Raw genomic sequence first — 17,242 nt, 5'->3', positions numbered from 1 at the left:
TGAAAGAGCGGGCTGTCATTGAATTGCTGACAAAATTATATGCCCATCATTTTTCATCACCGTATGACTGCAGTTTACGGGGATGCATGTGTTGCTGTCAGCGCTGGGTGGAGGTGGGCAAGGACTGCGAAAGTCCACAATCGAGCCGCATCAGACCTCCAGGATCAGGACCGATGTGGACGGCCTGGAAGAGCCTCAGGGTCGTCAACATCAGGTGGGCTATTTGATTCGGAGAAATCCCAGGATCAAGCAACACGAGGTCGCAGCAACACTCGCCATCTGCATTGGTTCAGTGAAGCACATCATTAAGGACCTCCTACGTTACAAGAAGATTTGCGCTCGGTGGGTACCACGGCCACTGAAAGCTGACACGAAGATGTCGATGAAGAGTCAGAAGCCGCTCCTGCGACATGAACAGGAAAGTGACTTCTTTCTTCGCAGAACTGTTACTGGTGACGAGTCATGCAGGCACCATTTCGCGCACCATTAAGTGAGGGGCAGTGTTCTCGCCACTTACTTAGCGTATCTTGAAAGTCCGTAAGTCTGTAAGCCTGTAGCAGCGAAACGGCAACTATAATCGCATCGCCATTGGCTGCGACGCCACGTCACGAACCCGCTTCAATGGAGTGCAGTGCACAAAAGGGTTCATTTGTTACAGCGAAGGCTCGTCATTTTTTGTTTCAGGCTAGAGGGCCTCGCCCAAAGGACACGTCACCCCAGCTATCGGAAGCTTGTGTTATCCGCGTGGCCCTCGTTCGCGGAAGCTCTGGCCTGCGCTCCAACTGCGGCTCGGTTAAGGCAAAACGAAAACGCGCGAAGCGTCTCAATGCGCTCGCTTGCCCGCGAGGAGTTCATAGCTCGGAGAAACGCTCACCGGCGTTAAATTGGCCATTAAATTTTTCTTTATGCACACGACACTCATAAAAAGTGTTGATGTGTCCTCGGATTTTCATATAATACTATATATCTTCGTAGAAATACACTGTATAAGGTTACTGTGAAAAGAAATCGCGCTTCGAGTGGTTGGCTCAGCATTTGGCTGTCTCAGCACAATATCACCCATAGTAACCCCTAGGACATAAACGCGTGCGCAGTATTGGTAATAAAGCGGGCTTACAAATTTCTGTCATGCTCAGCAGCTGACGCTTGGCGTTTGACGTGCGTCGCAAAGCAGCCGTATTATTATAAAAAATAAAAAAAGAACTCGCCAGAAAGCTGATCTGGGAGTTGTCTAAGTATCGGTAGGTATTGTGTCACTTGCTACTTAATCTCCACACAGTCCTCCGTCATTATCAATGTTGTGAAACTTGATCAGGCAAGTGCAACAGCACTGTGGCAACACGAACGGGTGCGAATGGCACTGCCAGGTGCGCTGATGACGTTCCGACACCGTTATGATCGGTTATCTCTGTTTGGCGCTTTACCCGTCCGAGTCGAACCATTAACCGAACGTATGCATACGGCGGCTTCGTACGGCACCGCGGCGCTGGCCGCACCTGGAAAGCAATCGGCGACGCCGACAAAGAGTGCCGACTGTTGTTAGCTTCGCGCGCTGTGCTCTCGCCATTTACTCAGCGGTGAAGAGAGACGCGCGGATCCTTATCTTGAAAGCGAGATGCTAGAGTGGCAGAGTGAGATGTGTGCTGAGAGTTCGGTTGGCGCTGTGTTCCTGCCGCCTCCCTGGCGTTGAGGCCAAGGACTGCACGAAGGTGAAACCGCTCGTTGCTGCTGGCGCATCTAGGAAGCGGTAGCCTTAAGGTATTGACGGCAGGACGGTTTCTCCGTTGGGGAAGCATAGAAGTGCTTACGCATTTAACAGGTCACCCGTGCATCTTCTAAATTACGATGAAAAAAGTGCATAAGGGGCACATCGTGCTGTGGCGCTATGAGCGTCCCCGTAGAAAATCCTTCCGGCAAGCCAAATCAAGACATCTGTGGGTGACGTACAACTTCCGGATGCGCTTTAATTTAAAGTGCACGGATGCACCAACCTGTCAGCAGTCCAGACAAGTTAGAAACGTTTAGAGTATTGGTGAAAAAAAATTACATGGAAGAAATTGATACCGCCGAATCCGTTAAAGGTGCAGGTAGCGGTATGAGGCTGATAGAGAAGTTTTCAGGAAGAGAAAAAAATTAGTTAGATGTACGCGAAAAATGCTAGAATGAAAATCATGCATACTATACCTAATTAACCCAAGCAGGCTAGAGGACAATTTGTCGCCGGCCCGTTTCAAAGGGGCAGTGAGGGGAGGGGGACAAAAAGTTAACATCATCCGCACAAAATCAGGCACGTGGCGTCTTGTGATTCAGCGCGTCTTAAAGCAGACCAATGGCTCCACTTTTTTTTTCAAGCTCAATGATGATGCCGGAGCGACGTGTTAGTCACTGAAAATATAGCGCGTCTCTGGTAATGCGGCATTTTTCCCTCTCTCTAATGAGCTCTACACGTACGGAGAGTTCTACGACTTTTTTCTTATCAAAGCATCCAAGGTTGAACCCAATACACTTCGTTGGAGCCAAGTTTTCTAGTGCACTTCTACCTCCATGCTTTGAGGCACAACCATAGCAGTCGCTCTGGCTGGCCTTGTATAATCGGAGAACGTATTTTTCTAGGGCTACTGCGGTTTTCGTAATAAGGCGACACAAGAAATGATACTGTTTTATAGAGTGCGTGTTTTATCCAAGCATACCTAAAAGAACAAAAATTAAAAGTAAACTGCGGTACTTGTCAGAATTATGAATTTCAAGATTCCCAAGCCATCTTTCCGGCAGACTAAGAGAAGGTACAATCGAATGAACAATGGTGTAGAATATTTCTCAAATCTGTTCAACTTTCCGCCAATTGTCGCGAGTCGGTATACACCACTGTCTTTGAAGGCTCCATAATCATCATCTTCTTAAGGCACACTGACCCCTCCGGAGTGGTGTCTAGCTCTCCACTGTAATTGTATATTTAATCGAGGTTTAGCAAAGCGCGAATTTATACATGTCTTTGTGTAAGCTTTTATAAGGGCGAAATATCTGCATGCCTAAGCGTTGGTTATTTGTATTCGGCGCTTTTCCATACCAAGGAAAAGGGTGTAGAGGCGTTGTCAAGCTGGTAACTAAGCTGCTCCTGGCTGCTATTCTAGCATTTTCCTTTTTCCCCTGATATTTCTATACAATAGGGAGAAGGGAATTACATTTCGGACACTCTTGGCTTACTTTATTTTCTAAACCTTTCTTGGCTATTTATGTATGCAGGGAAAGCCAAATCGCCTTACAGAATCATGATGTTACTCGATGTTATTCCTATATTTTTTGTTAAAGTGTATTTGCCATGTCATTGCATTGCGTAAACTATTAGAATCCTTCATTTGTTCTGCCATGTGTGCATGGCTTAATTCTCTAAAAAGATGTGCCAGATGCAGCCTTTATGTAACATGTTTATATATTTTTCTGTAGTGCAATGCGACACCCTGAGCAGTGTTTCTTTTTGTGTATCTTCTTTTTATGCCCCTTTGTATGCTACTGCCAAAAAAGGGGGGCCATTGCTCTGTCAAGCTGTTGAAAGACAGCTTTTACTTCGGGCCCCCTGCATCGTCATATATGACGTGATGATCAAATTAACCTATTATTATTCTTCGTCTTCTTCTTCTTCTTCTTCTTCTTCTTCTTCTTCTTCTTATTATTATTATTATTATTATTATTATTATTATTATTATTATTATTATTATTATTAAAGCGGTATGAGCCTTGGAATAGAAGATGAAGAAGCGCAGGCGTCTGGGTTTAGGAGAAGAGAAGGAAGTGAGAATAAAATGGTAGACAAGATGGACGCCAGTTCCATAGCAATACTTTCCGTCTATTGTGTCCTTCAACTAGGAACGCTACCTTATTTTGGCGCAGTCGACAGCGGACTCCAACATGTGGGCGACATTTTTCCTTGAGGAGACCTCCGCAGAGAAGATAATCTTTTCGAGATACCAAGCTGAAGATGAACCAGTGGTCGAACTACCTCGCGAACTCAACTCGGCAGAACTCGTGAACCTGGTTTTAGAGAAAGCTTCCATGGACACTGATGAAGTACGTCGGAAGGGTGCTGTGAAAGTGAACTTGCGTCCGGCGATCTTCGACGAATTAGGTCTTCAACCGATGCGTCGAAAGGACCCTGGATCACAGTCGTCGACGGAAGAGGTGAGCCTCGCACGCGCAAGTCCTGAAGCAAGTGCAAATACGGTCACCTAAAAGAATGAACGGGCTCCCGGAGTGCCTTCATGACATACCATTTCCTTTAGAAGAAAATATAAGCGCTAGCTCAAGCAGTCACTTCACACGGTCCGCCACGAATTGGTCAAGCCGTAATCAGCGAGAACTTGGGTTGGCGTGCTCTCAGAGGTCGGGTGAATAACGTCGACAGCGATCCTGTCCCCCTACTTTCTGACGCTGAAGAGGCTCCCCCGAGAAAAAACTGATAAACAAGGGTGATCAGTCCGACCCGATGACCACAACTGAGACTGTTTATTTAACTTGCTCTAGCCTACTTCACATCCCTGTCAAAGTGGGAAACAGACATGTGATGGCTTTGGTTGACAGCGGTGCTTCCGTGTCTATAATAAATGCCAAGCTGGTAGATGCAACCTACCTGCATAGTGGAAGAGTACTACGGGTTCAAGGCTACGATGGAAAAGTGACAATGCATAATCAATGGGCCTCAGTAAACATCGATTTCCAAGGTCATGAAATAGAGAGTGAAGTACTGGTGATTGAGGAGGTGACGTATGACTTTCTGCTATCCAGACCAGATATAAAGAAACTAAAATGCCACATTTGTCAAGTCAACAAAGTGAAATATAAGCAGCCTACGGACGCCATGATAATACCTTGCCACTCGAACGTGCCTTTTGAAGTTATACATCTGGATTTCGCCGAGCTAAATAAGAAACGAGGAGTCCGAAAAACGCAAGCTTTTCTTCTGGCCATAGATGAATGCACCAGGATGGTCGCGGCACGGGCAGGAAAAGAAGATGCGAACAGTGTCATCGCCCTTCTCGAACGGGATATGTTTAGGACAACCAATACAATTGTATGTGACAACGGTCCAGCGTTCAAGAGTGAAAAGCTAGCAAGATGGGCTCGAGACCATAATATATCAATCCAGTTCTGTGCGCCATACCATCCCGCAGCGAATGGGCTTGCAGAGCGTGCTATACGAGATGTTAAACAATACATCAGGATGTACGATAGTTTCCCTGGTGGTTGGAAATGCTCTTTAGAGGCAGCTGTAAGACATCACAATCGCTCCTACGCCAGTGGCTTGGGATGCAGCCCGCAAATCGCTTCTTCAGGAGAAACCCCTATTCTTCAGGCGGACCGTGAACTTGGGCTGTTAGAAAATCTCAAGATCGTCGAGGAAAGGAAGCAGAAATCGCAGGAGGAGAGGTACCGTAAACGAATGAAAAAAATTTCGACAAGAGACATTGCTCAGATATCCCAGACATTCAAGTCACCGACCTCATTCTAGTTAGGAAAGGAGTAAGAGAATCCAATGCCAAATTTTAATGTCCTTACTCTGTGACAAAGACAGCCACTCAGAAAGGAATATTGAAGACTGTGTGGTACATTGGCGAACGTGGCTCAGTTGAATGTGCTTCGATTGGAAACGTTTTCAAGTATTACCCCAGGAGGGGATAGCAAAAGAAACCTGGAAGGGTGAAGTGGTATGAGCCTTGGAATAGAATATGAAGAAGCGCAGGAGTCTGGGTTCAGGAGAAGAGAAGAAGGAAGTGAGAATAAAATGGTAGACAAGATGGACGCCAGTTCCATAGCAATACTTTCCGTCTATTGTGTCCTTTAACTAGGAACGCTACAATTATTATTATTATTATTATTATTATTATTATTATTATTATTATTACTACTACTACTAAATACTCAATAAAAATCGAATTTGATTTGATTTGAATCGAAGTGGTACGAAAAATATGGATGATAGATAATGACAGTGGTCATAATCGGAGCTTCCGCCATAAAGCCACAAATTCACCAACGGTATCAAAAATGTGTGCGTAACATGGCGGCCGACCACGTGACGACTGCGGCGCGACGACGACAAGACGATAGCCGAACGATGGCACCGTAAGGACGATTGCACGACAACGGCCGGGCACTGGCGCATTGCTCTCCGGTCGCTTACTTCACAGAGGCCGCGTGCTAATCTTTATAATCGCTTTAAGCGCGTAGCAATCCGAAGAACTGTGTATGTTGGTGCAGAGGAGATGGTGGGGTGAGCCGACAAAAAGAAATCGCACCTGTGGACAAGAGTAACCCTGCGCTGCTCGACGACGAACGAGCCTCGCAACCGTCAACCCATACCGTAAAGCACGTGCAACAGCGCCAAAGACGGACTGTAGCATTCAAGCCTTCTGACGTCACTAAGCTCGCGCGCGGTAACATGTGCGTCTGAAAGACCCAGTTGACGGTGGTCGACGAACGCGAACTGGAACTCGGTTTCCCTAGAGCACGCGCCATTTGCATCGCCGAAGAAAGGCCGGCCACCTGCCACCACGAAAGCGGGTGAAAGAGTCGAATAAGACTATTCACTTCAATATATATACAGGGGACTGAAGGCTCTTAAGAACATCCACATGAGCAGATGTTGGATCCCGGGCCACACGAGAGGAAGCATGGGCGATGCAGAGGTGTTTCCGACTGCCAGCGAGCTGAAGCACTTCGACCGCAAGTGCTGGGAGAACAGCATTCACAGCACCTTAGCTGCGACATCCGTCCTTAACCCATATCCACCACTTGACTTCAAGGCACGCAGTTATAGAGAAACTACGCAGCACATGAGGCTCAAGGAGACGATCACAACATTCAAATAGATAGTAGGTTATTTTGGACGCGTACGATGAGGTCAGAAGTTGTTCTGCATGTTCCGCCTCAAGCTACAGAGGCATACTGTAGCAGTAGAAGGCACACAGTGGAATACTGCTTTAGAAATGTAACAGGGGAGTGGACGTCCTACTGTATACGACAAACAATGCCAAGAGCGCGAAGGGCACGATTTTCCGCATATTTAGCAGGTGAAGAGAATCTTAGCGTTTTGTAGAGATACAAAACAAGATAACTAATTTCATTTGCCCTGGGCAGTGGAGCATCTCGAAGGGTGTAGGGAAACTGCACACGGTGTGTTTTCTGGGCAAAACCTAATACGATTATTTCGGAACAACTTAAAAGCAGCTTAGTGTGTCTGTACCACTTTGAGTGGGCAAAAACATGTCTTTTTGGAGGTAGGCGTAGTCCTGGAGACCGTTGGGTGTTTTAAATAGCTTACGATGTCGTCATATAGAAGGAATGAAGATCGTCGACTTACTGACGAAATGTAATTTATGAACTGTAAGAAGTTAAGAGGGCCAAGAACATATGCTTAAGGAACTCTGATGTCGTTCACAAGTTTGATAGAACTCTGTCTAATAATGACAACGAAGCACCATCTATTGCCCAGGTTTTTGATACCTGGGCAAACATGGATGTAGGCATGTCCACGTGTGTTACCTATGTAATAAGGAGCTCGTGGCAAACAACACCAAATGTATTAGTGAGGCCAGAATAAAGGGCATGTAATTGGTCCGTGTTATGTACCATACGGGAAGCATGGGCCATGAATGTGACCAAGATTGTTGCGGTGTGCCCCACTGGAAATCCAAGCTGTTCATCTTTTTAAATTTTCTTAGCACTAGCAGGAAACGGGGAATGCAATACAAACTCAAACAATTTTAGCGCAGTGCAGAGGATAGATATAGGCCTCCAGTTAGTAAATACACTACTAGCCCCCAATTTGTGTACGGGAGCTACTAGTGCTTCCTTCTGTCGGCAAGAAAATGTAATAGATATGTGGGAACTGATGAAGATGCTTGTGAGTTCAGGGAAAAGCATGCTTGCGTATGTCTTAAGCAGTGCAGGAAGGATACAATGAACGACACCAAAAACACAACGTTTGAGACACTTCGTACACCTAAAAACGACGTCTTCATTGACTGATAGCGTGCGTACCGTGCCAGACTAAGAAGAAAGGCTACTTGAGCTAAAAGCATCTTTAACCCCATATACAAAACTGACTTGTTCTGCAAAGGCCTCAGCAGTGTTGGAGCCAACATCGCCACTTTCATCAACAAGACACGTCTTCGGAGTTCTTTTAGGTAGAGTGAGAGTGCACGTAGGATCCAGAAATATTTCGAATTACGTGTGGTGCTATGTCCCACATGCACAAGGTCGTTGTAGTGATCGTTCTTATATTAAAACTTGCACAGGCACTGGGAGCGCCGCAATAAGGTTTTGCACTTATCTGGGCTTGCTTGCTCCGCTTCTCTGTGTGCACGATGTTTCTCTTTTATTGTCGGTTTTAGTTCTTTAGAAAACCAACGAGCAAACTCTGAATTTTTGAGTGGTTTTGCAGGTATAAATATGCGAATGCCAATTTCAACGACTTTCGTGAAGAGATTGACACTTGTTCATCAATATCAGCTGTCACATCTACAACTGGCCAGTCACTGTATTCCAGATAATGGTACAGGCCACCGTAGTCTTCAAGGGAAAGGTTCAATCTGCGCGTGTTCTTATCGTAATGGTTCTTGCGTTTCCGTGTTACCATAGTTAAAGAAACAGTTAGTGTGGGTGGAAATTATCTGGCACCACCGAATGAACGTTGCTACGCATGACGGAAACCGTGTCAATTGTGTGGGAGAGAGCTCGAGATCGTTTCCGCTAATAATAGTAATAATACCAATAACAACAACAACAACAATAATAATATTAATAATAATAATAATAATAATATGAAATAATAATAATAATAATAATAATAAGCACAATGAAGATGAAGAGGTTCATGATGATGATACGAATAAGCAGAAAGAAAAGAAGAAGAATTGTCTGGGAGGCGTTCAGTAACATTTTTTAAATGTTAGGTTTTTGTGAAACTTGATCAACCACAACGTTCATTAGCGCTGAGCAATGGCCAGGGTCAGTTCTAGGCGTTGATGCCAAATGTAAAAAAAAATGTAATGTGAGCGAAGAAGATGGGAACGGGACTTCTCAGTACTCGCAAAAGTAGTAAAGCACTAATTTTGCATCAAACTATCTGGAAATACGAGGAAGTGATCTATTTTAACGATATTGGAAATGTAGGCAGATGTCGTGTTCTGTCGTGTAGGCTTACGTGGTGTCCAAAACATTGCGAGTATTACGCGTTTTGAGGCTGTGCCATCGCTTTTGGGCCATGAAGTTAGCAAAAGTATGCCTTCGGACAGCGGTTCCACTTGGCGAGCCAGAGTCATCGTTGGGGCGTGCATTTGGACATTACCTATTGCTCCTGTTGTTTTGCCTGGAGGTCGTATAAGACCTATGCTGCTATGTTTGCTACCTGGCTGACTACGAATTCAGACCATTCACCCAGTGTTCGTTGTGCAGCTTACCCTGGTATCCCCACCTCTATCTACGCCGTGTATTTATTCCCCGAAAATAATGCATTTCGTGTAACGGCAATTCTTGGCGGCAGCTGAAAAAACGGTATTGAAATGTCTCTGAGATGGTTACTAATGGCAATGAGTGGAATGCACAGGAATGATATCTTTGGGGAAGAGAATAAGATGAATTTAGTTGCAGTGCGACTAATGGTAAGTCTATTCATTTTTGACAACGCGATAGCCTTCAAATATCTATGACTGCTTCTTACGCTTGCCGGCAACTGGAGCTCACGCGACTGTATTTTACCGGGAAACGCTGGCGGCGAAAGCTACGCACGAAGGCGAGCTTCCTGGTAGAAACGCCGTCTCTTGGAGTTTGCCGAATCCGGAGGTCGTGTACAAAGGCGCCAAACAAAAAATTCATCGTTTTAAGGTTTTTGAAATGGTTCCGCATTTCTAATATTAAAGTATGAGAAGATCATAAATAAAATCATACATAAAAGGCATGCACATAATCATACATAAAAGGCATGCACTGTCACTGTTCTTTTTTTTTCGTGGCATTTTCTTGTCGGCTGCCGTTCTGGAAATTCCGAGTAATAACTTTTCTCACAAATGTAGGGCGAGATGTGAGAAACTTGAGTGATAGAATGGTGTGTAAGTGTAACTTGCATATACCGCATATCACACATAGCAAGGCGTGGTATATGCATATACCTAAATACAAAAAGAAATTTTCACTCGCGGACAACTACGCCAACGCCGACACCGGATCTTCTACGACACTGGGCGTTTAACGCCATCGCGTTACAACATACGCTACAATTCGGTACGCAGCTAGGGACTTTGTAGCATATGGGGGCATGCGACCAGCCCTTACAAAACGATTCAAACTTTTTTTCCTGGATTCTCTTTCACGCTAGTTTAATTAGCATAGGTGAGCTGTGAGCCCCAGCAAGGGTAGGGCTTCCTTAGCGTTGCCCAAACTTTCGTTGCTAGCCCGCTTCTATACCACCGACTCACCGCCGACTCCGCTCCCGTGCTCCCTCATGCCACGGCACGCCGACCGCAGCGCCAGCCATTGCAGTGGTGGAGTTCGCATCAAACAGTTTCACACAAAGTTGTGGCGCTCAAACACGCGCATCCCACGCATGATGACAAAGTAATGAAGATGATGCAATGATGACTACGTCGTGACGAAGACTGTGGGGCGACAGTGCGATAAAGACACTGGAATGACGACGATGTAAAGATCGCAACGACATCATCATCATCAGCCTCTTTATACCCACTGCAGGGCAAAAGCCTCTCCCATACTTCTCCAACTGCCCCACTCATGTGCTATGTGTGGCCGTGATGCCCCTACAAACTTCTTAATCTCATCCGCCCACCTAACTTTCTGCGGCCCCCTGCTAGGCTTCCCTTCCCTCGGAGTCCAGTCCGAAACCCTTCATGACTATTGGTTATCTTACCTCTTTATTACAGGCCCAAGTGTGTGCTCTGCCGAGGCCCATTTCGTTTTCTTGATTTCAACTAAGATGTCGTTAACTCGCGTTTGTTCCCTCCCCCAATCCGCAATGATGTGGCGACGACTATATGACAGCGATGACATCATGACGACGGCGCGTTTGTGGTCACGTGACCCTGCTTGCGTTGCATCACCTGCCGTCCTGAGGCGTCTCGGGGTGCACTATATCCAGTGCTGCTTTGCATATGGACGCAATCCAATGCAATGCAATGCAATGCATAGCACCGGCAGGTCGCGTGAGACAGCACCGTTCGTGTGTATATCCAGTTTCAGCAACGCCAGGGAAGACTTAGCCACGCTGTGGTTCGCAGCTCACCTACATGCTAATTAATTGAACATGGAGAAGAACCGATAAAATGATGGTTGAATAGCCTCGAAGGGCTGTAGCTTGTCTCCATAGGCTATATATATCCATGTCCCAAATGACTAGCCCATAAATATCTACAGATATATCCACCCGCATGCGATATGATCTAGCCGAAAACAGCAGCAGCAGCCACATTGAACCCGGGAGGGTAGGGAAAGAAAGCTTCGCTTTAAAATTGCATAATAAATCTGTAACCTTTGTGGTGCACAAACGAAAGAGTCATACGAGATCACGCATATGACGCATAGGATGAGATAGCATACAATTGTACGCATTCTCGTTACTCAGATAGCATCTCATACTTCTTTTCACTAGAGCTCCGCTTTATATAGATTCCAATGCGCATTGGGTGTGCATATTTTTAAGCGATAGCTTTCTTGGCTCTTTCTCCTTTTGCGGTCTGTATGTTTGTATATGCTTATCATACATGCGACATTCATGGCGGCCTCTACACGAACCCACGCATGCATATAAAATTATATTTATATAGTACTTTTTCAACCTAGTTACCTCAGCAAGGAAGCCGGGGCTCTCACAATCAAACTACGTACTATGATCTAAAAAATGCGATAGAGCACCTTTACGAATCGCTGTCGTGCAAGACAGCGCACAGAGTAGCTCGGTGGGATAGGCACTTCGGATAGCAACAGTTATAAGAGTTACTCGACTGACCATCTATCGGACGAGCAATACACAAGTTACAGATCTCGTTAGTCAGCCACATATGCCGCTTGTCTATTGTAATGAGCCATTTTATTGCGGAAGCATGACATACCCCACGAAGCGAAAAATTCGGCCTCCGGCTATATTACTCGATGATACCAAGACGCACGTGACCACGTGATGAGTTCACAAACCCGGCACTGGACCTGCTGCGGCTTCCCCTGCGAAATTTCACGGTGAGGAGCCATGTCGTTGGACCAAAAAAAAAACCAACCTGGCGCGCAGGTCGGGTCAGAGCCCGGAACTGCTTTGAAAAGTACTGACTGACCTGGCCCACTCCCAAAATTAAATTAAGGTGGAATAAGGCGGATTTTGCTGGATTAAGGTTAGTACAAATTGGAGCAAGCTTCATAACGGTATTGTTTTCATTTAGAGAAATAGCTTATGCAATTCATGCTTTCGCATTCAAATCACAGAAGAATGCCGCCTACGCCGGATTTTCTGCAACATGCGCTCCTTAACGCTATAGCTTTAACATGTAAGTTACTGAAATTTTGGCTCGCGGGCCCATGAAAGCTTCACGTACTACATTCGAGCGATTCGTGAGGTCCGTAAACTTTTTTTTTTTCTGCCGCAATATTGATATACGTCAACGGCACCTCCTTCTTTAGAAAAAGTTTATTTCAACAGGTGACGATGCAAGCCCTTATTCACAATCACGGCACAGTTCCACCACGACGACAACATTTACAAAGTTCGAAGTATTCTTTACATGTCAAGTTTTGGAAGAGGTGTACGAGTACTCACCAACTAACATATAACCACATAGACCCACGTATGCGCAAATAAATATACATAGACACGTAAACTAATTGTTACATATATAAACTGATGTTCAACATATACAGCGTACACAATGGTTATGTACAATGATCGTATAACGGAGGCACTTTACATACTTCTGTAGCGATGCTATGAGGTGTGTATATACAAAAATGATCGTTTATACGAGAGCATGCGCACACAGAGATGACGGGCATCTACATCGTATGCACATTCAATAAATACTTCCTATGGCCTGGCTGGATGTATGTTCAGTGAATACTTTTAGTGGCCCGGTTACAAGAACGAGGCTAGTATATAATTAAGCCGTACCAGTTCATCAGCCACCGATACCAACGCCATCACCACTGGTGAAGGAACTCTTCTTCTCCAAGGAAGAAGAACTCATCTGACAGAAACGACAGTGGCTCAGAGTAGAGCCTCTCCACAACTGGAAGCAGAGCGCGGCGACGACGTTCCGCGGCAACTGCCTCGCACCGGTTACGCCACAGACAAAAGGCACAGCAGCAAATAAAAGTAGGGCGAAACCGCCACGTGAGCAGCGACCAGATGCAATATTAAAAATGACGTACAGCGCGAAAGAAAAGGACTGCGAGGGACGACATACACTGCGATGCAGCGTATGTCCTTGCAGTCCTTGTCCTTCACTCTGTACGCCCTTTTTTTATCATCAATTACCAACTACCCAAGCAACCTGACTACTTCAGATGTAATTAAGCGGTTAACTCCAAGGCCACGGAAACCAGCATGTGGGGCACTCCACAATACCCTGGCAATCATGCATTGCAGCAGCACATGTTTATTGGCTTCCTGACGGAGGCAGCTCCGACAGAGCGAAGATGGGCCTATGCCCCACCACTGTAGCCTGTCACGTATTGGAAGCACTTGCCACCTTAGATGCCACATCAAGTCATGTAGGTGACTAGGTAGAAATGAAGTCGCCATGGCACCCCACGACGCAATATTGGGACGTTAGGGGCGCCTGGGGAAGCTAGAGGATGCGGTAATGCTGACATTATATTTCCAACATGGTTTTCAGGAATTTGCGAGTTTTATATAAAAAGTTTATTTCAACAAGAGACAATACGATCACTGAGTCACAATCACAGCACAATCACACCAGGACGACAACATATACAAAGCGAAGAATTGTGTTTAGAAAAAGTTTATGGCAAGAAAAGACGATACGAACGCCGAGTCACAATCACGGCACAATTGCACCAGGATAATACCATGTAAACACGAAGCTTTGTTCAGACGGCACGTTTTCAAAGATGTGTCCAAGTCCGAACTTAATGTCGATGTTTGTTCACTTCACTTCGTATATGTACGTACGAAAACATATCGAAGCATTGGTCACAACGTCCTCATATTAGTGTCCAAGACCCCACTCACGAACTTAAAACCATGTGGAACATGGGGGATATCGCTTCGAAGGAGCCGAACTCCCGACGCGATTCTACCTGTATGCTACTACCCGCGACAACAACAGTCGCTCAGGGTATCCTTGTAAAGTAGCAGAATATATTTCTTAAGCACTTGCGACTATATTTTCAAAAAAGGCAATTCTGAAAACATAGCTCGTGAAGAGTATGTCTTTTAAGCTACTATCACTATAAACAAAATATGTAGTTATTAGAAAAAAAATGACACGTTAACTCTTGTTAGAATGCTCTACTGTTCTATTGTGGGCCAGATGGAGCATCGAAGGAGATAAAAAAAAAAATGGCAGCGGCTTAGCTCAGCTATGCCAGGATATACGTAGCGTAAAGGTACGATTATGCTTGTGCGAAAGCACATCCCGGTCAATCGTGCAATGTGGGGTTGTTTCTCTATGGCCTTAAGACAGTCCGATGGTCAGAGTAGTAACGGTAGTAACACGTGACTCGCTGCTTCTTTCAACGCTCGACGGCTAACTGCTATGCGACAACCTCGAGGTCTGAAGAATTTAGGTTTTCCAATCTTTTCCGCCGACTGGCAGCGGTTCGGCTCTCTTTAAAGGCACGTTCATAGTCCGACGTTATCGGCGCGCAGGCGAGCGTTGTTCGCGGTCTGCCAGGCTACGTCGGTTGCACTGCGCCAGCCGAGATGCCATCCGCTCTATACTTCAACGCGCGCGCCGTCGGCTGCTATCTTCGGAGCATGCGGAGAACGTTCGGCAAGTCGCGCACCGTCCGCAAGAGCCGCCTGCGGAGTTGTGTTGGCGCCTTTTTCTTCGCGCGCAATTCATTGTGGTGCGAGAGTTGCGACCACTCCGACGCGCGAATGGCTCAGGAGCCATATCGGCGCCGGGCCCGTCGGGGCGCGTCGGAAGCCGCCGGTTAAGTTGGCTGCGCCGGCCGTTTTCGCCGACGTGGTGCAGCGTGCGCGCGCGCGGGCGTTAAGGGCAAGATATAGTCCGGCGTAACGCGCGCGCGCGGCCACGCGCGTCGCGGTTAAGCGACGTTGGTGAAAAGCGCGCTCTCTACAGTCCGGCGTCACGGCGTAGCCGGCGTGCCCAGGCGCGCTTGGCGAGCACAACGCCGCCGGCGCGGACATAGAGCGTGTTCTATTTCACGCGGCTGCCGCTAGACCAGAATGCACTGCGCGCTGCAGCGGCAGCGAGCAGAAGGCAGAATGGCGGCCTGCGGTGCGCGTACTGACAGTGCGGCTGTGGTTTTTTCAACATCCGTGCAGGATGACAGCGCGAGTGAGGACGCCTGCTTGAAGCGATTTGCAACCTTCCATGTGTACACGATGTGAAACGCATGGACTACCGCGACACAGAGCGCAAGAACAACGCGTGGGAAGCTATACGAAAGCAGTGTGGTCTCGCCACAGGTAAGCTGCATTTCGCAGCTCCTATACTAGCTGGTTACAGTCGCCGAGTTGAGGGCGCTTGTCGAATAGCTTTCGCATGTACATGCATGGTCCGCTTCCGTTTTTGACGTAGCCGAAATACTAGCAATATGAGTGCGATGTTCTGGCTGTCAGGCACGGCGGCCGCATTTCGATGGGGGCGAAATGCGAAAAACACCCGTGTGCTTAGATTTAGGTACACGTTAAAGAACCCCAGGTCAGAAAGAAAGTGGTTTTCGCACGTAAAACCTTATGTTTTTTTCTTTTCTGGCTGTCAGGACAAGTTAACGCCATCCCGCAAAAGTTTTCATTTTCGCGCACAAACAGCGCGCGGAACGAGAAGCGCGCGCGCTACCCGAACGGCGAGGGTATATATAAGACGCGCATGCGCCATGTAAACAGCTGTTCGCCGCGGCGGTGAAGTTGCGCTCCCGGACGCACAGATGGCGCCAGCCTCGAGCTGCGCGCGCACGCCGAACTCTAGAGGAAGCAAATTTCTTGCACCCCTGGCGTCGCTAGCGCAGCGTATCCGACTTCGCCTGCCGCGGCCTGGCGCGCCGAGAACGCCGGACTATATCTTGGCCTTTACGTCGGACTAAACACCAGAACACCGTGAATTCAAAGGGCGCCGCCATATTGATGAGCGCCGGTCGCGCCATCTATCCCAAGCGCCGCGAAGTAGCAGGCCTGGGCTGCCACGCCGGGAGATGCGACCCGGCGCGAAAGCGAAACTTGGGCTTTTTAGCTGGGCGGAAGGCGTGTCTCGCGTTTTTTCTAGCCTGTCATTTTCGCTGATTAGAATCAATCAAACATCAAGACCTCATGCAAGTCCGCAATGGCCACACTGAGTGCTGTGCAGACTGCAGAAGGGAATACATCGGGTACAGGTACGCTATTACGTTTGTACAAACCGCGCGCTATAGATATATGCTAGAACACGTGTGAGCTTTTTGGCACGTAACCTGTGAAGGAATTTACAGCACTGTGTTGGTGCCATATATTATTAAAGCACGCAGAACACTGTCATCTGCACTTTGAGTTTGCTCTGGTTTGTCATGGTCTCTACTGGGTTGGCCGCGTTTGGCAACCAACTGGCGAGATCGTTTGACTGCCTGGTTAGCAGACGCCTGCCCTTCACCACCTGCACATTGAAAACAAAATAGATGTTATAGTAAGAAGGGCTGTAGTTCTTTCCCATGCCATCACTGTTGCGAAGATATAAAGTCCTCTCAAAATGAAATAAAAAATACACCAGGCCAATTGTATCGTGCAACCACTTAAGAGTACAACATTCGGAACAAAAGCCTACAGCACTCGAACAAGCAGCATATGATGCTAAACCTGCACTCATTGGGAAATGAGGTACTACAGTAGTTATAATGTTCAACTACATGTGCAGTCAAAGCCCGTATAACAGGGCGAGCATGACGGTTGCAGGTGTTGTACAGTTGCACGAACCATGACAGGGCACATAAAATTACCATCCCTACTTAAAGCTGCATCATCAGGACCCCTTTGGTACAAGACAACAACCGCACCTGCATTCCAAGAAATTAG

This window comes from Dermacentor albipictus, chromosome 6, assembly GCF_038994185.2.
Source record: "Dermacentor albipictus isolate Rhodes 1998 colony chromosome 6, USDA_Dalb.pri_finalv2, whole genome shotgun sequence".
NCBI classification, from domain to species: domain Eukaryota; kingdom Metazoa; phylum Arthropoda; class Arachnida; order Ixodida; family Ixodidae; genus Dermacentor; species Dermacentor albipictus.
This window is presented reverse-complemented; position numbering follows the sequence as displayed.